Source organism: Nicotiana tomentosiformis, chromosome 2, assembly GCF_000390325.3.
Source record: "Nicotiana tomentosiformis chromosome 2, ASM39032v3, whole genome shotgun sequence".
Lineage (NCBI taxonomy): Eukaryota > Viridiplantae > Streptophyta > Magnoliopsida > Solanales > Solanaceae > Nicotiana > Nicotiana tomentosiformis.
Window position 1 is genome coordinate 153,624,454 of NC_090813.1, and position 20,155 is coordinate 153,644,608.

Consider the following 20,155-nt stretch of genomic DNA (forward strand, 5'->3'; position numbering starts at 1 on the left):
CGGTTTGGGTCGTGACATCAACGATGTAACAAACTCATAACAGTACCAACCGTGGCCTCATAAGTAACACATAATCAAAAGGAACACCTTTACAGTAACTAAACAAGTGATACTAAATTCATAGGCGACAAGTTCATAAAAAGAAAGGATTACATAGCTATTCAAACAAGTAAGGATACGTCTTCTTCATTTATTCCTCGGCCTCCTACGTGGCCTCTTCAACCTGCTGGTTTCGCCATAATACTTTTACGGAGGTAATTTCATTATTCCTCAACTTTCCGACTTGCCTATCAAGAATGGCAACTGGAATTTCTTCATATGACAATTCTTAATTAACCTCAATGGTTTCAACTGGCACAATAGCTGACGGATCTCCAACTACCTTCTTCAACATAGACACATGGAATACCGGGTGGACTAATGACATTTCGGGTGGTAGCTCAAGCTTGTACGCCACCAGGCCAATTCTCTGAATGATTTTTTATGGCCCGACGTACTTCAGACTCAATTTTCCCTTTTTCCCAAACCGCGTAATACCATTCATGGGGGAAACCTTCAAGAATACCCAATCATCTTCTTTGAACTCTAAGTATCTGCGACGAACATCCGAATAGGATTTTTGACGACTCTGAGCAATTTTCAACCGCTCCTTTATGATCTTAACTTTTTCCATAGCCTGATATACAAGGTCTGACCCTATCAACTCTGCTTCCCCAATCTCGCACCACCCAATGGGAGATCTATATCTCCTACCATATAATGCCTCAAATGGTGCTATCTGAATACTAGCATTAAAGCTATTGTCATAAGCAAACTCTATGAGTGGCAAATGATCATCCCAACTACCCTTGAAGTCAAGAACACAAGCACGCAACATGTCCTCAAGCGTCCGAATAGTCCCTCTGCTTGCCCATCGGTCTGTGGATGGAAGGAAGTACTAAGATTCACCTGAGTACCCAAACCTTCCTGAAATATCTTCCAAACATTGGCCGTGAACTGATCCCCTTGATCAGAAATGATAGAAACTAGAGTACCATGTAGCCTGACTATTTCCTTGATATACAACTGGGCATACTGTTCCATTTTGTCGGTAGATTTAACTGGCAAGAAATGAGCTGATTTCGTGAGCCGATCCACAATCAACCAAATTGAGTCAAACTTGCGTGGAGTGCGAGGTAATCCAACCACAAAGTCCATATTAATCATTTCCCACTTTCACATTGGAATTTCAATGTTTTGTGCCAACCCACCAGGCCGTTGATGTTCGGCCTTCACTTGCTAATAATTCGAACACCTTGCCACTAAGTCCACCACATTCCTTTTCATGTCATTCCACCAATAGACTTCCTTGAGGTCGTGATACATCTTTGTAGAACCTGGATGCACGGAATACCTAGAAGCGTGAGCTTCGATCATGATTCTTTCCCGGAGACCATCTACATTCGGAACACATAGTCGCCCTTGGTACCTTAGTGTACCATCATCCACGCCAAGAGCAAAAGCTGTAGTCTTACGTTTATGAATCCCCTCCTTCAATTGCACCAAAAATGGATCGTGTTATTACTTCTCTTTGACTTCCACCACAAGCGATGATTTGGCCCTATTTTGCACAATTACCCTTCCTTCACTAGAGTCCACAAGACGAACTCTCAAACTAGCCAATTGATGGAATTCCTTGGCCAATGGCCTTTGATATACCTCTAAGCGTGCTAAACTGCCCATAGATTTCTGGCTAAGAGCATCCGCCACAACATTGGCTTTCCCCGGGTGATATAGAATAACGATGTCGTAATCATTGAGTAACTCAAGCCATCTTCTCTACCTCAGATTCAGCTCCTTTTGTTTGAAAATATATTGAAGACTCTTGTTGTCCATGAATACATCCACAGAAGATGGACCCCATACAAATAGTGACGTCAAAGTTTCAATGCAAAAACCACCGCCGCAAGTTCTAAGTCATATGTTGGATAATTCTTTTCATGATTCTTGAGTTGCCTAGAAGCATATTCTATAACTTTGCCATGTTGCATTAACACACAACTAAGCCCAATTCTTGAAGCATCACAATATACCACAAATTCATCTGTACCCTCTAGCAAGGTCAACACCGGTGTTGTAGTCAATCTCGATTTCAACTCCTGGAAGCTCCTTTCACAAGCATCGGACCATTGGAACTTAACTGCTTTCTGAGTCAATTTAGTCAATGGAGAGGCAAGAGTGGAGAACCCCTCCACAAACTTTATGTAATACCTTGCTAATCCCAAGAAACTGCAAATCTCGGTTGGCGTTGTAGGTCTAGGCCAATTCTTTGCTGCTGAAATCTTTTGAGGATCAACCTTGATTCCTTCTCTAGAGACAACATGACTCAAGAATGTGATAGATTTGAGCCAAAATTCACACTTTGAAAATTTAGCATACAATTGGTGCTGATGAAGAGTCTGCAACACTGCCCTGAGATGATCAGCATTGTCCTCCCGACCTCTTGAATACACAAGAATATCATCAATGAACACTATCACAAAGGAGTCAAGGAAAGACTTGAAAACCCGATTCATAATATCCATCAAAGCCGCTGGGGCATTTGTTAGCCCAAAAGATATCACCAGAAATTTAAAATGCCCATACCGGGTCCTAAAAGATGTTTTCGGAATATTCTGCTCCCTGATCTTCAGTTGGTGATACCCGGATCATAAATCAATTTTGGAGAAGTATCTAGCACCCTGTAACTGATCAAACAAATCATCTATTCTTGGTTGTAGGTATTCGTTTTTGATTGTGACTTTGTTGAGCTGCCGGTAGTCAATACACATCCTCAGTGATCTATCTTTCTTCCTCACAAAGAGAACTGGTGTGCCCCATGGTGACACACTCGGTCGGATGAAACCCTTTTCTAACAAATCCTTCAATTGTTCCTTTAGTTCCTTCAATTCTATTGGTGCCATTCTGTAGGGCAGAATAGATATAGGCTGCGTGCCTGGCATCACATCAATCCCAAAATCAATCTCCCTGTCTGGCGGAATCCCAGGGAGCTCATCAGGAAAGACCTCTGGAAATTCATTCACAACTGGCACAGACTCGAGTGTAGACGCCTCAGCATCGGTGTCCGTAACCCAGACCAAATGATAGATACACCCCTTGTTAATCATCTTTGTGGCCTTAAGGTAAGAAATAAACCTACCCTTTGGCACCACATTATCCCCCTTCCACTCAACAACTGGCTCATTAGGAAATTCAAACCTCACAGTTCTAGTTCGGCAATCGAGTTTAGCAAAACATGAATAAAGTCAATCCATTCCCATAATTACATCAAAATCAACTATCCCCAATTTAATGAGATCGGCCACGGTGTCCCGACCACACACCGTGACAACACAACCCCTATAAACCTGTGCGCCCACCAAATGACTCCCCAAAGTTGCCCGTGGACTGGGCCTTGCTGGTACCCTCTCGCTCCCTTCTGTTCTTCAACTTACGATCCTCTGTAGCTTGAGAAAATGCTACCATCTTTCCATAGTTCATGTCTGAATTCAAGGCAGCTGTAGCGACCGCATTGATAACCAAGGAGCTAAGGCCCTATACAAACCGGCGTACTCTAGCCTCCATAGTAGGCAACATGTGAATAGCATATTTTGATAGGCGCGCGAACTTCATGTGATACTCCCACACACTCCTACTCCCTTGCTTAAGATTATCAAACTTTGCGGCACGAGCTGCCCTAGTCTCGGCAGGCAAGAAATGGTCTATAAAGGCATCCGCAAACTCACTCCATCTCGCTGGAGGGCTCCCCTCCTCCCGAGAGTCCTCCCATAGCTTAAACCAAGAATATGCCACCCCTTTCAGGTGGTAGGCAGCCAACTCCACTCCCTCTGTCTCAGTAGCACACATAACCCGGAGAGTCTTATGCATCTCATCAATGAAGTCCTGTGGGTCCTCCTTGGGATTAGCACCCGTGAACACCGGAGGATCCAACTTAAGAAACCTGTTCACCTTGGAACCACTAGAATCCCTTTGCTGGCTAGACGAATTGGTTGTAACATTTGATCTCTGGGCCTGAGAAGCCACTATCTGTGTTAGCATCTGAATAGCTCCCCTAAGATCCCCATCAGAAATACCAAAACCAGAAGCTGGGGCTGGAGGTAGAATCGGAATATCGGTTGGAGGAACCGCTGCACCCTTAGTAGGTGCAGGAACTGGTGTGGCCTGAACAGGTGTAGTGAAATCAGGTAGTGTCGCAGTCGGGGGATTATCCTCACCCCTCGGGTATTCACCCGCCTCTCCAAGTAAAGTGTCAACTGCCACTCCTAAGGCGGCATTGGCTCCTTGGCCAGTTCTTGCTCTCTTCTTAAGTGGCATATACTGAAAGTTAAGGGAATGTATGAGTTAGAAGAGGAAAAGTTTCACAATTAGTTTCATTGCACGATCCAGAATATCAAAGAAGGGTATTATTCCTAAATGTCCAAGTAGCCTCCAACTTATAGATATGGTCGACAACACACCAATAAAAAGGACTCCACTAGACACGGCTTCGAGACATTCTAGGACACTTTAAAACCTTAGGCTCTGATACCAAGTTTGTCACGCCCCAACCTCGGGAGGCGCGACCGGCGCTCAACCGAGTGAACCCGGCCGAGCAAGCATGTTAGATACTTTCTACCCAACTCACCCATTATAAGAGAAGGCATGTTTTTATTAGCTAACCAGTAGAAGGACCATATGCATAGACATTACCAAACCATTTCATTTTGCTACTTCCTGTTAAGTTTTAAAAAGGCATACATTTTTTGATTTAGTGGAACAAAAATCCAAAATACAATGTAATCCGTTTGACCTTTCTAGTACACATGTACAACCCACATAGCGTCTACGGAGCCTCCGAAGATACAAAAGAGAGTCAAGATGGTGCCGGCAACAAGGCCCTGGCTATACCTCAAAAGTGACCACAATATAAACGAAAGGTACACAATACATGACCCCAGAATGAAATGGGGCTCAACTAGTCCGCTGGGAAGAGGATGCAGCACTATCTATGATCAACACTATCTGCTATGTAACCACCTGCATCCATTTAAAGATGTAGCGCCCCCAGCAAAAGGGACATTAGTACCATCGAATAGCACTAGTATGTAAAGCTAAACACCAACTCAATATAAGGAATAATAATACAAGAGGAACAATCAAGAATTCAATAAGGGCTTCAAATAATAATAAAACAATAAGTTAAGGATCATATACATTTTCAAGTCAATTTCCATATTATTAGGTTGAGTGATCTTTAGTACCGATATTCCATAATTCACAATACCTCCGTATTCTTACATGGAGTCTGATCTCGACCCGATCGGCTAGGTCGTCTCACTTGAGATATTACCACAATTTCATTATAATTTCCAGCACAGTACCACTATGTGTGCGTCATGGCGTCGGATCACGGCCCAATCGGCTAGGCCATCTCATTTGAGACATTATCACAATTGCATCCACAATACCACCATGTTCTTACACGGAGTCCGATCTCGGCCCGATCGGCTAGGCCATCTCATTTGAGATATTACCTTCTTCAGTCAATCATCTCACATCGTATTTCTTAACAATTACAAAGTCATTCTTGGCACTTGGCTATATTCGTAGTTCCAATTCCCTTTTCCACGTTCAAATATCATTATGATTATCAATATCAATAGGGCTTCCCATTCAAGATATTAATTCACATATGAGCAATTTAGGAAATCTTAGGCACATAGAGGCCTTTCACACAATTTGGCATAGCAACCTTTATTTCGGTCTTGACATGAAGTTTTAACATTCCTAACACATATTCCACATTTTTGAATATATTCTCAAATGGCAAGATGACATGATGAAGCATTTAGAATAAACATTGAACAAACATCCTTCAACACAGCCACATTAGGAAAAGCCAATTCAATAATGATCAAGGACTTACTCCAATTACATGAACACTGTGAGATTCAATTCTAAGAAGAAGGGGGTTTAGCCAACATACCTCAATTGAGCTTCTTAACTCTAAAATGGTCCGGAATTCTTAGCAACTTCAATCTATTTTAGAAATATAACAAGTTGAACTAAAAATTAGGAAGATGATCAGGGTTTTAGCTCATTTGAGCATTTTATCAAACATTAGGTGTGCATTAAGGTTCTAAGGCTCTTTTGTGGAAGATTTCATCATTTCCCAACCCACTACTATCTATCATTTTTAGCTCACAATCTTCCCATATACTTCAAGGATACATGCATGCAAGACAACAACCCCCCCTCCTCCCCCACACACACACCCAATAGTTGCCTCTCTAATTACCCCATTTATACAAACTTTTGAAATTGAGAGCTAGGACATAGGTTCTTACCTTTAGGGTGAAGACTTCCTTTGTTAATACTCAATAATTGAGCAAGAATTGATGGGTAATGGTTAAAGATTGCTCCCCCACACTAAGAACTCTCCCCCTCACTCTAAAATATCAGAAATGTGCTCAAAATGGTCTATGGGGTATGTTTTAACGGAATTGGGTTAGGTTTAAAAACCCCAAAAATAAAGCTCCGGAACGGGTTCTGCAGTCTCATATGCGATCGCATAATGGTTATGCGGTCCACGAAATGTCTGCGGAATGACCGCGACTGGGTGCCAAAACTGGAAAACAATTGACCTGGTCTGCGGTCATTATGCGGCCTGCAGACCTGTTCTGCGATCGCATAATGCACCGTAGAACGGTTTTGCGGTTGCATAGTACACCGCAAAACCTCCCTCCGAAAAATCTCAAGGCGAGATATGCTACAAGAATGCAACCCGCGAAATGGTTATGCGGTCGCATAATGGCCACATAATTGGGCATCAAAAATGCCCCAGAAATCTGCCCCACTCTGCGACTAGTCTGCGGTCCGCAGAGTGGTTCTGCGGCTGCAGAATGGGCCGTAAAAATACGTACTTCTGCCCAACATTTTCCTTCAACTGCCCAATGCACTGTTCAATCCAAAAAGTCTGAACTGCGGCTCGCAAGCTCCCCGCGAAGAATTTTTACTAAAATAACCTCTACCTCTACCTTGGCATCACGGAAACCGGGTTTTTAGGAAAACATTTATGGGGCCTTACAGACCGGTCGGGTCTTTACATACATAGAGTGAACCAAAAAGTCAACCAGCACTCGCCTTCCAAAACCCGACAAAACTCACAAATTTCGAACTCTCATTTCAACGCGAGTCCAAATATGCAAGTTTCATCCATAACCGACTTCAAATCGCATTTTAAACGTACTTATTCGCTTTCCAAATGTTTTGCCAAAAACTCCCAAATTTCACATTAAAATCCAAGCTTTTAGGTGTAGAAAGTCATGAAAAATATGATATAAAGTCAAATCCAAGTGTAAATTACTTACCTCCAATGATATAGTGAAATAACTCTTCAAAATCTCTCACTCTTGATCTCTAGGACTCAAAATATGATAAAGTGGGTAAAAGTCCCGAAATTTCCATTTAAAAAGTTTGCCTAGGTGCATCGGATCGCGAGACCCAAATCGCAATCATGAAGGCCAACTATGCCCAGCTGCAAAACTCCCCTTCACAAATGCTAAGGAATACACGCTAACGCGACCCTGCACCAGCTAAGCCTCTACGAACGCGGCCCCACACCCGCGATCGCGAAGGCAAACCTCCTGCCTAACCATAAGCATCGCGAAGGCGTCCCCTGAACACAAATGAAAAGTTGTAGATCCCATCCCTCCGCGAACGCGAAGGGTAAAGCTTCGCCTCTCAAATCCTCCACTCTGCGATCGCGAGCGTCCCTCCGCAATCTCAAAGAAGCCCCTTTGCACCAGAAACCAGTAATCCAAAACATAGGGAAAATGGTCAGAAACCAACCCGAAACACACTCGAACCCAGCGGGACCCCGTCCAATCTTGCCAACAAGTTTCAATTCCTAATCCAAACTTATCAAAGGGCTCGAAACATCACGAATAATATAAAAAATAATGATCAAGATCAATTTCTTAAGTTCCTAAACTTCAAATTTCAAACCGAACATCTGATTCAAGCCTAACCAATCCGGAAAGAACCTAAACTTTACACACTAGTCCCAAATGACATGATGAATCTATACCAAGTTCCGGAACAACAATCTGACTCTAAAATCATCAAAGTCAACCCTCAGACAAACTTAAGAACTCTCCAAACCTCCAAATTACCAACATTCAGCAAATAGCACCAAAACATCCTAGAAACCTCCAAATCTAATTCTGAACATACGCCTAAGTCCAAAATCACCATACTAATCTATTAGAACCATCAAAAATACCATTCCGAGGTTGTTCTTACAAAAGTTAGACCTTGGTCAATTCTTACAACTTAAGCTTCCAAAAATGACACTAAGTGTTCCAAATCACTCTCAAAACTAAACCAACCATCCCCCCGCAAGTCACAAAATAACAACATACATACGGAAAGTATTAAATAGGGAAACAAAGCTCAAATGCATAAAATAATCGGCCGGATCGTTATAATAAAATGGTCGAAAGTTTACAGAAATTTTAGTTGTTCCCTTCTGTTGAAGCAAGTCTTCTTTGTGGTTTCACACATTTATATTTCTCCAAATTCTCTAATAGGAGTATCTATTTTGTAAAACGTTGATCTTCATAAGGACAACTGCTATTAGTATCACACGAAGTAATTGACATAGCTTCTTAATGCCTTATTCATGGGTAAAAGAGTTCCATATGAGATTACATGTTCAATAGCAACTTCATATTTTAGGTCCATCTGCATCTGGTACGAAAATTACCTCAATTTACTCAAATGCTAGAGATAATTCATATAAAGCTAATGGACAGCAGAAAAGAAAACACAAAACATGAAGACTGTGTTAAATGAGAGAAAAATAAGTACACAAACATCATTATCAAGAGTAGCTTCTGATCTGTTCTAGCAAAGATGTATATGTATAAGCCTATTCCACTTAATCAAGAAGATTCTTCCTATTCCACACTCTTCTGTATGTCAACTGAGGGCTCGTGTATTCAAAATCATTTTCAGTTGAGATATTGGATGAAAGAGATGAACTGGGAACTGTACTCGATTATGGATTAGGACCATTTACTTGGATCTTAAAGTATATCAGACTGCAGTAATAGTTATAACTAGTCAATGCTTCTTTTACGCCAACTACAAATCTTGCTCTAATTTCTTTTCAATTTGGGATCCTGCCTTTCGAGTTTGTCTAGGCAACCTGCACATTTTCAAAATTATTGTCTTGTGGAAAAAGGTGTTTTAAGTAACTCGCACTTTATTAATAATAAATTGTAGAAGAATTAACTAGATTAGCAGTCATATTAGCAATAAACTAAAAATAGCCACACTTTTTGTTTTTTACCCAATTTGCAAAGAGAGTTGATTATGTTTATTTTTTTTATAGCCAGCTGTGTCAAATATATTTTTCCTGATTGTTAGCAATTGTTTTAGGTAATACTAGTATCCGTACCCGCGCATTGCGCGAAGAATGTAAAATATAACATTTTAAAAGAAAATATTATTTGGAAATATGGTAGAAGAAAAGGAAACACATTAATACATTCAAGTCATATAGAAATAGACTTATCCCTTATAATACAGCTAGTGAGAAAAGTACCTAGAAGCTTTCATGTGCAGACCATAGGCAATGGCAGCAATTATAATGTGACGACCTGGACGATCGTCTTGAGAGTTATAGCCCCAATCCCCTATAAACTGATTTTCCCATATCTATTTCTGCTATTGTGACTTGCCGGGAGATTTCGTTTTGGTTTTTGGAGTATTTTGGGACACTTAGTCCCTAAACGGAAAGCTTAAGTTTTAGGATTAGTACCGTAGTTGGAACTATGTGAAGACGACTCCGGAATGGAGTTCTATCGATTCCGTTAGCTCCGTTGGGTGATTTTTGGCTTAGGTGCGTGTCCGGATTGTGTTTTGGAGGTCTGTAACTCATTTAGGCTTGAAATGGCGAAAGTCGAATTTTTGGAGTTTTGGACCGGTTATGGAATTTTTGATATCGGGGTCGGATTCCGATTCCGGAAGTTGGAATAGGTCTGTAGGGTTGAATATGACTTGTGTGCAAAGTTTGGGGTCAATCAGACATGGTTTGATAGGTTTCGGCAACAATTATCGAATTTGGAAAATTCTAAGTTCTTTAAGTTTGAATCGGATGATGATTCGTGATTTTAGCGTTGTTTGATATGGTTTGAAGGCTCGACTAAGTTTGTATGGTGTCTTAGGATTGGTTGGTATGTTTGGTTGAGGTCCCGGGGGCCTCGGGTGTGTTTCCGATGCCCAACGAGTTGAAATTTGGACTTATGCAATTGCTGAAGATTACTGGTTGCTGGTGTTTTCACATCTGCGGTTGGGAAACCGCAGGTGCGGACTCGCACGTGCGGAAGATCAGGCGGGGAGGTGGTTTGGAGGGAGGAGCTCAGGGATCGCAGGTGCGAGGTAATATTCTGCATCGACGATGCCCGCAGATACGACCCTGGAATGCAGGTGCGAAGAGAGACCGCAGAAGCGGACCAGTTTTTGCAGGTGCGCACGCGCAGGTGCGGCCACTTTCTCGCAGAAGCGGTCCTAGGTCCCTTAAGTCATTTCCGCACCTGCGATGGAATTTCCGCAGGTGCGGTGCTGCAGGTATGATGAATAGGTCACATGAGCGAACTTGTTGGGCAGAAAAGGGAAAAATTCGAGGGTTTGATTGATTTCTCCATTTTTGGACTTGGGAGCTCAAAAATTGGCGATTCTTTGAGGGATTTTCAGAGAGAGCTTTAGGGTAACGATTCCTAACTTGCTTTGATCATATTTCATTAATCTATTGTTGTTTTCTTCATTTAATTAAGGAATTTGAGTGAGAAAGTTGGGAGAATGGGGGAAAAGTTCCCCAACAGAATTTCTGAGTTTTGAGTGGGATTTATACATCGGATTTGGATAATTTTGGTATGAGTGATCTCGTGAGTGAATGTGTGTTCATATTTGGTAACGTTTACCTGATTTCGAGACGTGGGCCCGGGGAGACTTCTTTTGGGCATTTTTCTAAATTCTTGCCTTAGCTTTCATTTCGTTAGCTAGATTAGTATCTTGTAGCTATATTTATGTTATGTAATTAGTTTTGGCTAGATTTGAGCCATTCGGAGTCAGAATTCGTGAAAAGAGCATTGTGACAGATTGATTTGAGCTTGGTTCGAGGTAAGTGGCTTGCCTAACCTTGTGTGGGAAAAATTCCCTTAGGATTTAGTACTGTTTGATATGTGAGCGCCGTGTACGTGATGTGACGAGTATGTACACGGGTTATTTGTTGTAAAACTCCATTTTTCACTAAGTCATAACTTGTTTTCTCCTTAATTGAAACATACTAGCATATGTAAATATCCTGTTTAGACTAGAATAGCATGCCTACTTGTTTAACTGCCTATTTGAACTCTGTGCAGCATGTTTAGTGAAATTACAAGCTTTCCATGACTTGAACTTAGTCTAAACTGTAGGATTTCTTGCTGTAACTGTTATTTCGGTGGGTTGCGCTGCATATTTACTTTGGGACTACAGAACGATATTCCGGGAGATCTCCCTATATTGCATATTTACTTTGGGACTACGGAACGGTATTCCGGGAGAACCCCCTGTACTGCGTATTTACCTTGGGACTACGGAACGGTATTTCGAGAGATCCCCCTGTACAACATATTTATTTTTGGGACTACGAAACTGTATTTTGGGAGATCCCCCTGCATATTTACATTTGGGACTAGGAGACGGTATCTCGGGAGATCCCCTGTTGTTATCACTGTGTTCTGAGTTGTTGTCTTTTATTGATTCTCTTCCTATTAGATTTTCATATTTATTTTTACTGCGATATTTCATTCTGTGTTATTTCATGATATTTATACCAGTAGGGCCCTGACCTGATCTCATCACTACTCGACCGAGGTTAGGCTTGGCACTTACTGGGTACCGTTGTTGTGTACTCACGCCCTTTCCTACACATATTTTTCGTGTGCAGATCCAGGTTCATCTTACCAGCCTCATCACTAGTTGCAGTCGTTACTGCTTATTGGAGACTTCAAGGTACATCTGCTCACGCCCGCAGATCCTCGGACTCCCCTTCTATCCCCCTATGTTTATTGTTTTTCCTCTTTCTGTAGAAATGATGTATAGAACAATTAAGACTTCTTAGTAGCTTGTGACTTGCAGGTTTCCAGGTTTTGGGAATTGTTTGGTATATTTCAAAGGTGATAGTTGTATATGCCGAGTGGCATTCAATTGCTTATTAGATATTTGTTACTGTTAGTTGTTTATGTTCAAGTTTTTATCTCATCTCTACAAAGTGTTAGGCTTACCTAGTCGTAGAGACTAGGTGTCGTCACGACAACTCACGGAGGGATAAATTGGGTCGTGACAAGTTGGTATTAGAGCTCTAGGTTCATAGGATTCGTGAGTCACAAGCAGGTTTATTAGAGTCTTACGGATCGGTACGGAGATGTCTATACTTATCTTCGGGAGGCTATGGAACTGTTAGGCACAAACATACTTCTTTTGATTCCTTGTCGTGAGAGTTATTGGCATCAAATTCTAAAAATTCTCTATTCTATTCTTTCTCACAGATGGTGAGGACCCGTACTGGACGATCTGATGACCAAGCACCCGCGCCCCTTGCTAGAGTCGCCAGAAGCCAGGGCTGGGGTAGAGTACGGCCACATGGTGTAGCCAGATCACCCACGCGAGCTGCGACAAAGGAGCCCCCAGCAGTTCCAGCTGGAGGGCAGGCACTGAAGATTCCTATTGTTGTACCAGCCCTCCAGGAGACTCTAGCCCAGTTCATGAGCATGTTCAGCACCTTAGCTCAGGGTGGATTGATTATGTTAGCTCCCGCCACCTCTCAGGCCGGGGGAGAGGCACAGACTCCCACAACTCACACTCATGAGTAGAGGGTCCAGGTTGATCAGGCCCCAGAGTTCATTCCTATGCCGCTGGTAGCCTCGATTCAGCATGAGACTAGGGCGCTTATGAGGTGAAGCAGCTCAGACTTGAGAGGTACCAGAAGTACCACCCACCTACCTTCAGAGGATTGGCTACAGATGATGCTCAGGGTTCTTTGGAGGAGTGTCATCGTATTCTCTGTACTATGGGCGTAGCGGAGACGAGTGGAGTTTCTTTTACCACTTCCCAGCTTAGAGGAGCAGCCTATCAGTGGTGGCGTGCTTATGAGTTGAGTAGTCCGGATGAGGCAGCTTCACTTACGTGGATTTAGTTCTCGGACATGTTTTTGAGAGAGTATGTCCCTCAGAGCCTTAGGGACTCATGGCGCGCGGAGTTTGAGTAGCTGCGCCAGGGTGCTATGACTGTGTCGGAGTATGCAGTCTGCTTTAGTGATTTGGCCCGACATTCACTGGCCTTGGTTGCCACAGTTCGAGAGAGGATTCAACGATTTATTGAGGGACTCCACCCCAGTATCAGGATTAGTATGGTCAGGGAGCTGGAGATAGATATTCTTACCGGCAGGTTGTTAGTATTGCTAGGAGATTCAAGGGCATGCTTGCCCAGGACCGAGAGGAGAGAGAGGCTAAGAGGTCTCGAGAGACTGGTTCTTATTCTTATTTATTCAGCTTTTCCAGCCACCAGTGGTGTTCCAACCACTTCTAGGCCCCATGAGCCTTATTATGCACCACCAATATCTGGTGTGACTCCTGCTCGGGGTACTTTTAGCGGCCAGTCCAGCAGACCTGGCCCGAGTCAGTCACAGCAGCCATGCCCTTTGAGGGGTTGTTTTGAGTGTGGTGAGGGATTGCCCCAGACTTAGGAGGGTTGCACCTCCACAAACTTCTCAGCCACCACGTGCTCTACCGGGTCCTCAGGCTATGATTCCAGCACCAGCTACCGCCCCACCTACTCAGCCAGCACGGGGTGGAGGTCGGGGAGGTCGAGGTCACCCTAGAGGGGGAGGCCAAGCCAGGTATTATGCTCTTCCGGCTCGTACAGAGGCAGTTGCTTCCGACTCTGTCATTACAGGTATTGTTCCAGTCTATCATAGAGATGCTTCGATATTATTTGACCCTGGCTCTACGTATTCATACGTTTCCTCTTATTTTGCCCCACATTTGGGCGTATCTCGGCATTGATTTGTTGTTGGGCACTCAGTCCATCTCTATTCCTCCATGCTGTATGGCTCCTCCTGAGTTGAAGGAGTTGAAGGAGAAGTTGCAGGAGTTACTTGATAAGGGCTTCATTCGGCCCAGTGTGTCACATTGGGGTGCTCCTGTGTTTTCTTTGAAGAAAAAGGATGGTCCTATGCGTATGTGTATTGATTATCGCCAGTTGAACAAAGTCACAGTGAAGAACAGGTATCCCTTGCCTCGTATTGATGACCTATTTTATCAGCTACAGGGTGCCAAAGTATTTTTCAAGATTGACTTGCGTTCAGGTTATCATCAGTTGAAGATTCGGGAGCCAGATATCCCGAAGACTGCTTTCAGGACTCGGTATGGCCATTACGAGTTCCTTGTAATGTCATTTGGGCTGACCAATGCCCCAGCAGCCTTTATGCACTTGATGCATAGTGTGTTCCGGCCCTATATTGATTCTTTTGTCATCGTATTCATTGATGATATTCTAGTGTATTCCCGGACTCGGGAGGATCATGAGCTGCACCTGAGGACAGTGCTTCAGACTTTGAGAGAAAAGAAGTTGTATGCAAACTTCTCAAAATGTGAGTTATAGTTAGATTCAATGGCATTCTTGGGTCATATTGTGTCGAGTGAGGGGATCAAGGTGGATTCGAAGAAGGTGGAAGCAGTGTAGAGTTGGCCCAGACCATCCTCAACGACAGAGATCCGGAGCTTCCTTGGTTTGGCGGGGTATTACCGTCGGTTTGTTGAGGGATTTTCTTCTATTGGAGCACCTATGACCAGGCTGACCCAGAAGGGTGCTCCGTTCAGGTGGACAGAGGAGTGTGAGGAGAGCTTTCAGAAGCTCAAGACAGCTTTGACTACAGCCCTAATATTGGTATTGCCTTTAGGTTTGGGGTTTATACAGTTTATTGTGATGCGTCACGAGTTGGCCTCGACATGGTGTTGATGTAGGACCGTAGGGTGATTTCCTACGCGTCGAGACAGCTAAAGGTGCATGAAAAGAATTATCCTGTCCACGACCTTGAGCTAGCAGTTATTGTTCATGCCTTAAAGATTTGGAGGCACTATTGGTATGGCGTTCCTTATGAGATCTACACTGATCACCGGAGTTTGCAGCATCTGTTCAAGCAGAAGGATCTTAATTTGTGCCAGAGGCGGTGGTTAGAGTTGCTTAAGGATTATGACATTACCATTTTATACCATCCCGGGATGGCCAATGTGGTGGCCGATGCTTTGAGTCGTCGGGCAGAGAGTTAGGGGAGTTTAGCATATCTACCAGTAGCAGAGAGGCCTATGGCATTGGATGTTCAGACCTTGTCCAGCCAGTTTGTGAGATTGGATATTTTCGAGCCGAGTCGAGTATTGGCTTGTGTGGTCTCTCAGTCTTCTCTTTATGATCGTATCAGGGAGTATTAGTATGATGATCCCCATCTGCTTGTCCTTAAGGACACAGTCCAGCACGATGATGCTAAGGAGGTCACTATTGGGGAGGATGGTGCATTGAGGATGCAGGGCAGTTTATGTGTGCCCAATGTGGACGGGTTGCGTGAGTTGATTCTCCAGGAGCCTCACAGCTTGCGGTACTCCATTCATCTGGGCGCCACGAAGATGTTGATGTAGGCTAGCCGATCGGGTCATGATTGGACTCCGTGCTAAAAGTACAGTGGTATTGGTATTGTGAACATTGGTATTGTGAACAATGGTATATCGATACCGAAAATCTCCCAATGTGAGATATGGAAATTAATTTGAACACTGTCTTGATCCTAAATTGAGGTTTGATGTTGATTAAGGCTTTTATTGATATTATGATAATCTTGTTATATTATTTGTCATTCTATTGAGAGGGTGTTTAGTTATACATACTAGTGCTATTCAACTGTACTAACGTCCCTTTTGCCGGGGGCACTGCATCTTTAAATGGATGCAGGTGGTTTCACAGCAGGAGATATTGATCAGTGATAGCAGTGCACCTTCTTCTCAGCTGACTTGGTGAGCCCCACTTCATTCCGGGGTCATGAATCTTTTGTACTTTATGTATTCTGTTTGAGGTATAGTCGGGGCCTTGTTGCCGGCATTATCATTGTACTCTTCTTTATTTATAGAGGCTCTGTAGACATAGTGTGGGTTATGTATTAGTGCTGGAAAAGTCAAAATATATATATTATGTTGTGGTTGTATTACTTGTCCAATTGACACTTTAAAAATTATGAAACTATTGGAAATGAATTGGTATTGTTGACGTGAACACATTTTGTCTAATTAAGGAAAATATGCATTATCTCCATTCGTGGATGAGTTTGGGTAGAATGAAATCTAACAGGCTTGCTCGGTTGGGTTCACTCGGTTGAGTGCCGGTCGCGCTCCTTAGTTTTGGGGCGTGACACACAGCTACCCCTAAAGTCAAGAACACAGGCGCGCAACATATGCTCAAGCGTCTGAATAGTCTGCTCTGCTTGTCCGTCAGTCTGGGGATGGAAAGTTGTACTAAGATTTACTTGAGTACCCAACCCTTGCTAAAATTTCTTCCAAAAGTTAGTTGTGAACGGTGCCCCGTGATCATAAATGATGGAAACTGGAATGCCATGCAGCCTGACGATTTCCTTGATGTACAACTAAGCATACTGTTTCGCTGTGTCGGTAGCCTTAACAGGTAAGAAGTGAGCTAATTTGGTGAGTCGGTCCACAATCACCCAAATCGAGTCGAACTTGCGAGGAGTGCGAGGTAGTTCTACCACAAAGTCCATATTGATCATCTCCCATTTTCACATCGGAATTTCTATGTTTTGTGCCAACCCACCGGGCCTTTGGTGCTCGGCCTTCACTTGCTGACAATTTTGACATCTTGCCACAAAGTCCACTACATTCCTCTTCATATCATTCAACCAGTAGACTTCCCTAAGATCATGATACATCTTTGTAAAGCCTGGGTGCACGGAATACCTAGAAGTGTGAGCCTCGGTCATGATTCTTTCCCGAAGACTATCCACATTTGGAACACATAGTCACCCTTGGTACCTTAGTGTACCATCATCCACGCCAAGAGAAAAGGCCATGGTCTTATGTTTATGAATTCCCTCCTTCAATTGTACCTACAATAGATCGTTGTATTACTTCTCCTTGACTTCCACCACAAGCGACGATTCAGTCCTATTTTGCACAATCACCCCTCCTTCACTAGAGTCCGCAAGACGAACTCCCAAACTAGCCACCCAATGAACCTCCTTGGCCAACGGCCTTTGATATGCCTCCAAGTGAGCCAAAATACCTATAGATTTCCGGCTAAGAGCATCCACCACGATATTATCCTTCCCCGGATGATACAGAATATCGATGTTGTAATCCTTAAGTAACTCAAGCCATCTTCTCTGCCTCAAATTCAATTCCTTATGTGTGAAAATATATTGAAGGCTCTTATGGTCCGTGAATATATCCACATGGACCCCATACAAATAATGACGCCAAATCTTCAACGCAAAGACCACCGATGCATGCTCTAGGTCATGTGTTGGATAGTTCTTTTCATGATTCTTGAGTTGCCTAGAAGCATAAGCTATCACCTTGCCATGTTGCATTAATAAACATCCAAGTCTGATTCTTGAAGCATCATAATATACCACAAACCCATATGTACCCTCTGGTAGGGTCAGTACTGGTGTCGTAGTCAATCTTGGTTTCCAATCCTTGAAGCTTCTGTTACACCCTATATTTTCATATGTAAAAATGCGTCGTAAGCAAACTAATGTAGGACAAAAAAATGAGATAATATTTAAAAGTATATAAAGTAAGTTAATCATGTTACCTCTGAGGTTACAAATATTGAAGATCATGAACAACAAGTACAAAGAGGGTTGGACAGTTCAGAAGCTAAAGCAATTAAATAAAACAATGTTTCATCGAAAGTCGACAAGTTGGAAATGTTATAACATGTACCTTTGGGGTGAGACTAGGGTGATTAACATGATAAAGAGATTATGTTATGATTCATATTAGTCGTATTACATCCGTGTGTTATGTTTTTAAGTCAAGCGAGTTGTGGAACAAAAGTCGATGAAAGTCATCACAAGTTACATTCATAAGTTTTACTGAAACTTTGGGTCAAATGTAACTGCAATTTTCTCCCAATATACTTAGAGTTATGGTGTGTTACACACATCAAATTAAATATCTATGAGTCTATTTTCCAACGCATTAAACCATTTGTCAATACGACATCGGAGTAGAGAGATATGTGCATTTTTGCGATACTGCGCAAGCTGCTAGGTGACAAGTAGGTGTGTCACCTACTTGCTTAAATGAAAGCCCAAAAATGGGCCATTTCGGGTCGTCCAAAGAGGCCTTTTAAGGGCCTATTTTCTTCATATATTAGACTTAAAATAGAGCATAATAACCAGACATAAGCTCTGCAAAGAATCCTCCCAAAAATTTCCCACAAACCCTAATTGATTTTCTCTCCCTTTCAAGTTCCAATTGGAGGTAAAACTTAGAGTTTGAAGAACCAAGATAGGAGCTGAGTTATCCAACAAATAAGGTGAGTTTACTGCTCTCTTTCATCCATTTTTTCTTCTGTAAATTCATGGTAAGTCGTTCTATACTTGTAAGAACTCACGGGATGGTGATCGGAAGCCGTGAGTTCGAGTTATTCACTTGTAGCGGACTGTTTTGTGGACTGTTTTGTGTTGCTGTTGGGCTGCGTGTTTTATTACTATTTTGTGGAGTTTTGGAGGAGGAAGGGGGTTTATAAACACCATATAAATGTAGGGTGGTTGGCTGGTCGTTCGTCATAACATTTTCGGGTCGTTTGACACTACTACGGTGGTCGTTTTGTGTACGAAGAGATTGGGGTGTGTTGGGCTGTTTTGTAGTATTTGATGGTGTATATAGGGCTGGAAAATGATGTATATATGTTGTTATTGTTCTGTCCTTGTATTGTTGGTGTTATCTTGAAGTTGGAGGAAGGGCATATTATAGGGGAGATGCTGCCCGTTTTAATACAAAATAGGTTTGTCGTTCGTTGTGCGATAGTTGTACCTTTCGTAACTTAACGATAGTATTATTATCATTCTTGTAGATTAAGGTGCGAAGAGGTGAGTTCAACTTGGTGATTGAAAAGATTGTGATAAGGTATGTTAAGGCTAAGCCTTCCTTCATTTTGGCATGATCTCGTAGCTACATGTGTTAGTAATGAGACAAAAAGAGAAGTTCATATTCATGAATTTATTCACACTATTCTAGTCTCATAAGTTACAATATTATTCCTTATCGAGACTCTATATTCAATTTTAGTATTGTCTTCTTTCAGTCAAGAGAGCAGCAAGCCTATATATACAGTATTACAGTATTTTCATTACCATCGAGCTATAATCGATGGGCAGGCCCCTATTGGGCAACCTCTGATCAGATGGAAAGTTATATACCGAGCCTACTGTGGCCGAGCGCCTATGAGCGAGCCCAGCATGGTCGAGATACATAGCCTAGTATGGCCGAGCGCCTATAAGCGAGCCTACTATGGCAGAGCAGTTATATATACCGAGCCTTATAAGGCCGTACAATTATTTTACTTACTATATTGAAGGAGTTGAGTCAGTATCAGCAGGTAAGTATATCTCCAGATCATCTTTGACTCCCAGTTAATTTCAGTTATCATATTATCAGTTCAGTTTCAGATTTCAGTTATTTTATTGCCTTACATACTCGGTACATTATTTCGTACTGACGTCCCTTTTTTGGGGGCGCTGCATTTCATGCGTGCAGGTTCAGACAGACAGACGGGTAGACCTCCTCAGTAGGTGTTTTCCGAGTTCCGCCTGATCGGTAAGCTCCACGTCTTTCGGAGTTGCCAGGACTAGAGTTTTGTGTACATCTTATGTATATCTGTATATATGTTATGGGTAGGTCGGGGCCCTGTTCCGATCACAGTACATCTATCAGTAGAGGCTTGTAGGCATATCCTGTTGGTTAGTGCAGTATGTTGGGTTTGTATAAATTGGTGGTTTGTCAGCTGTAGTAGCTAT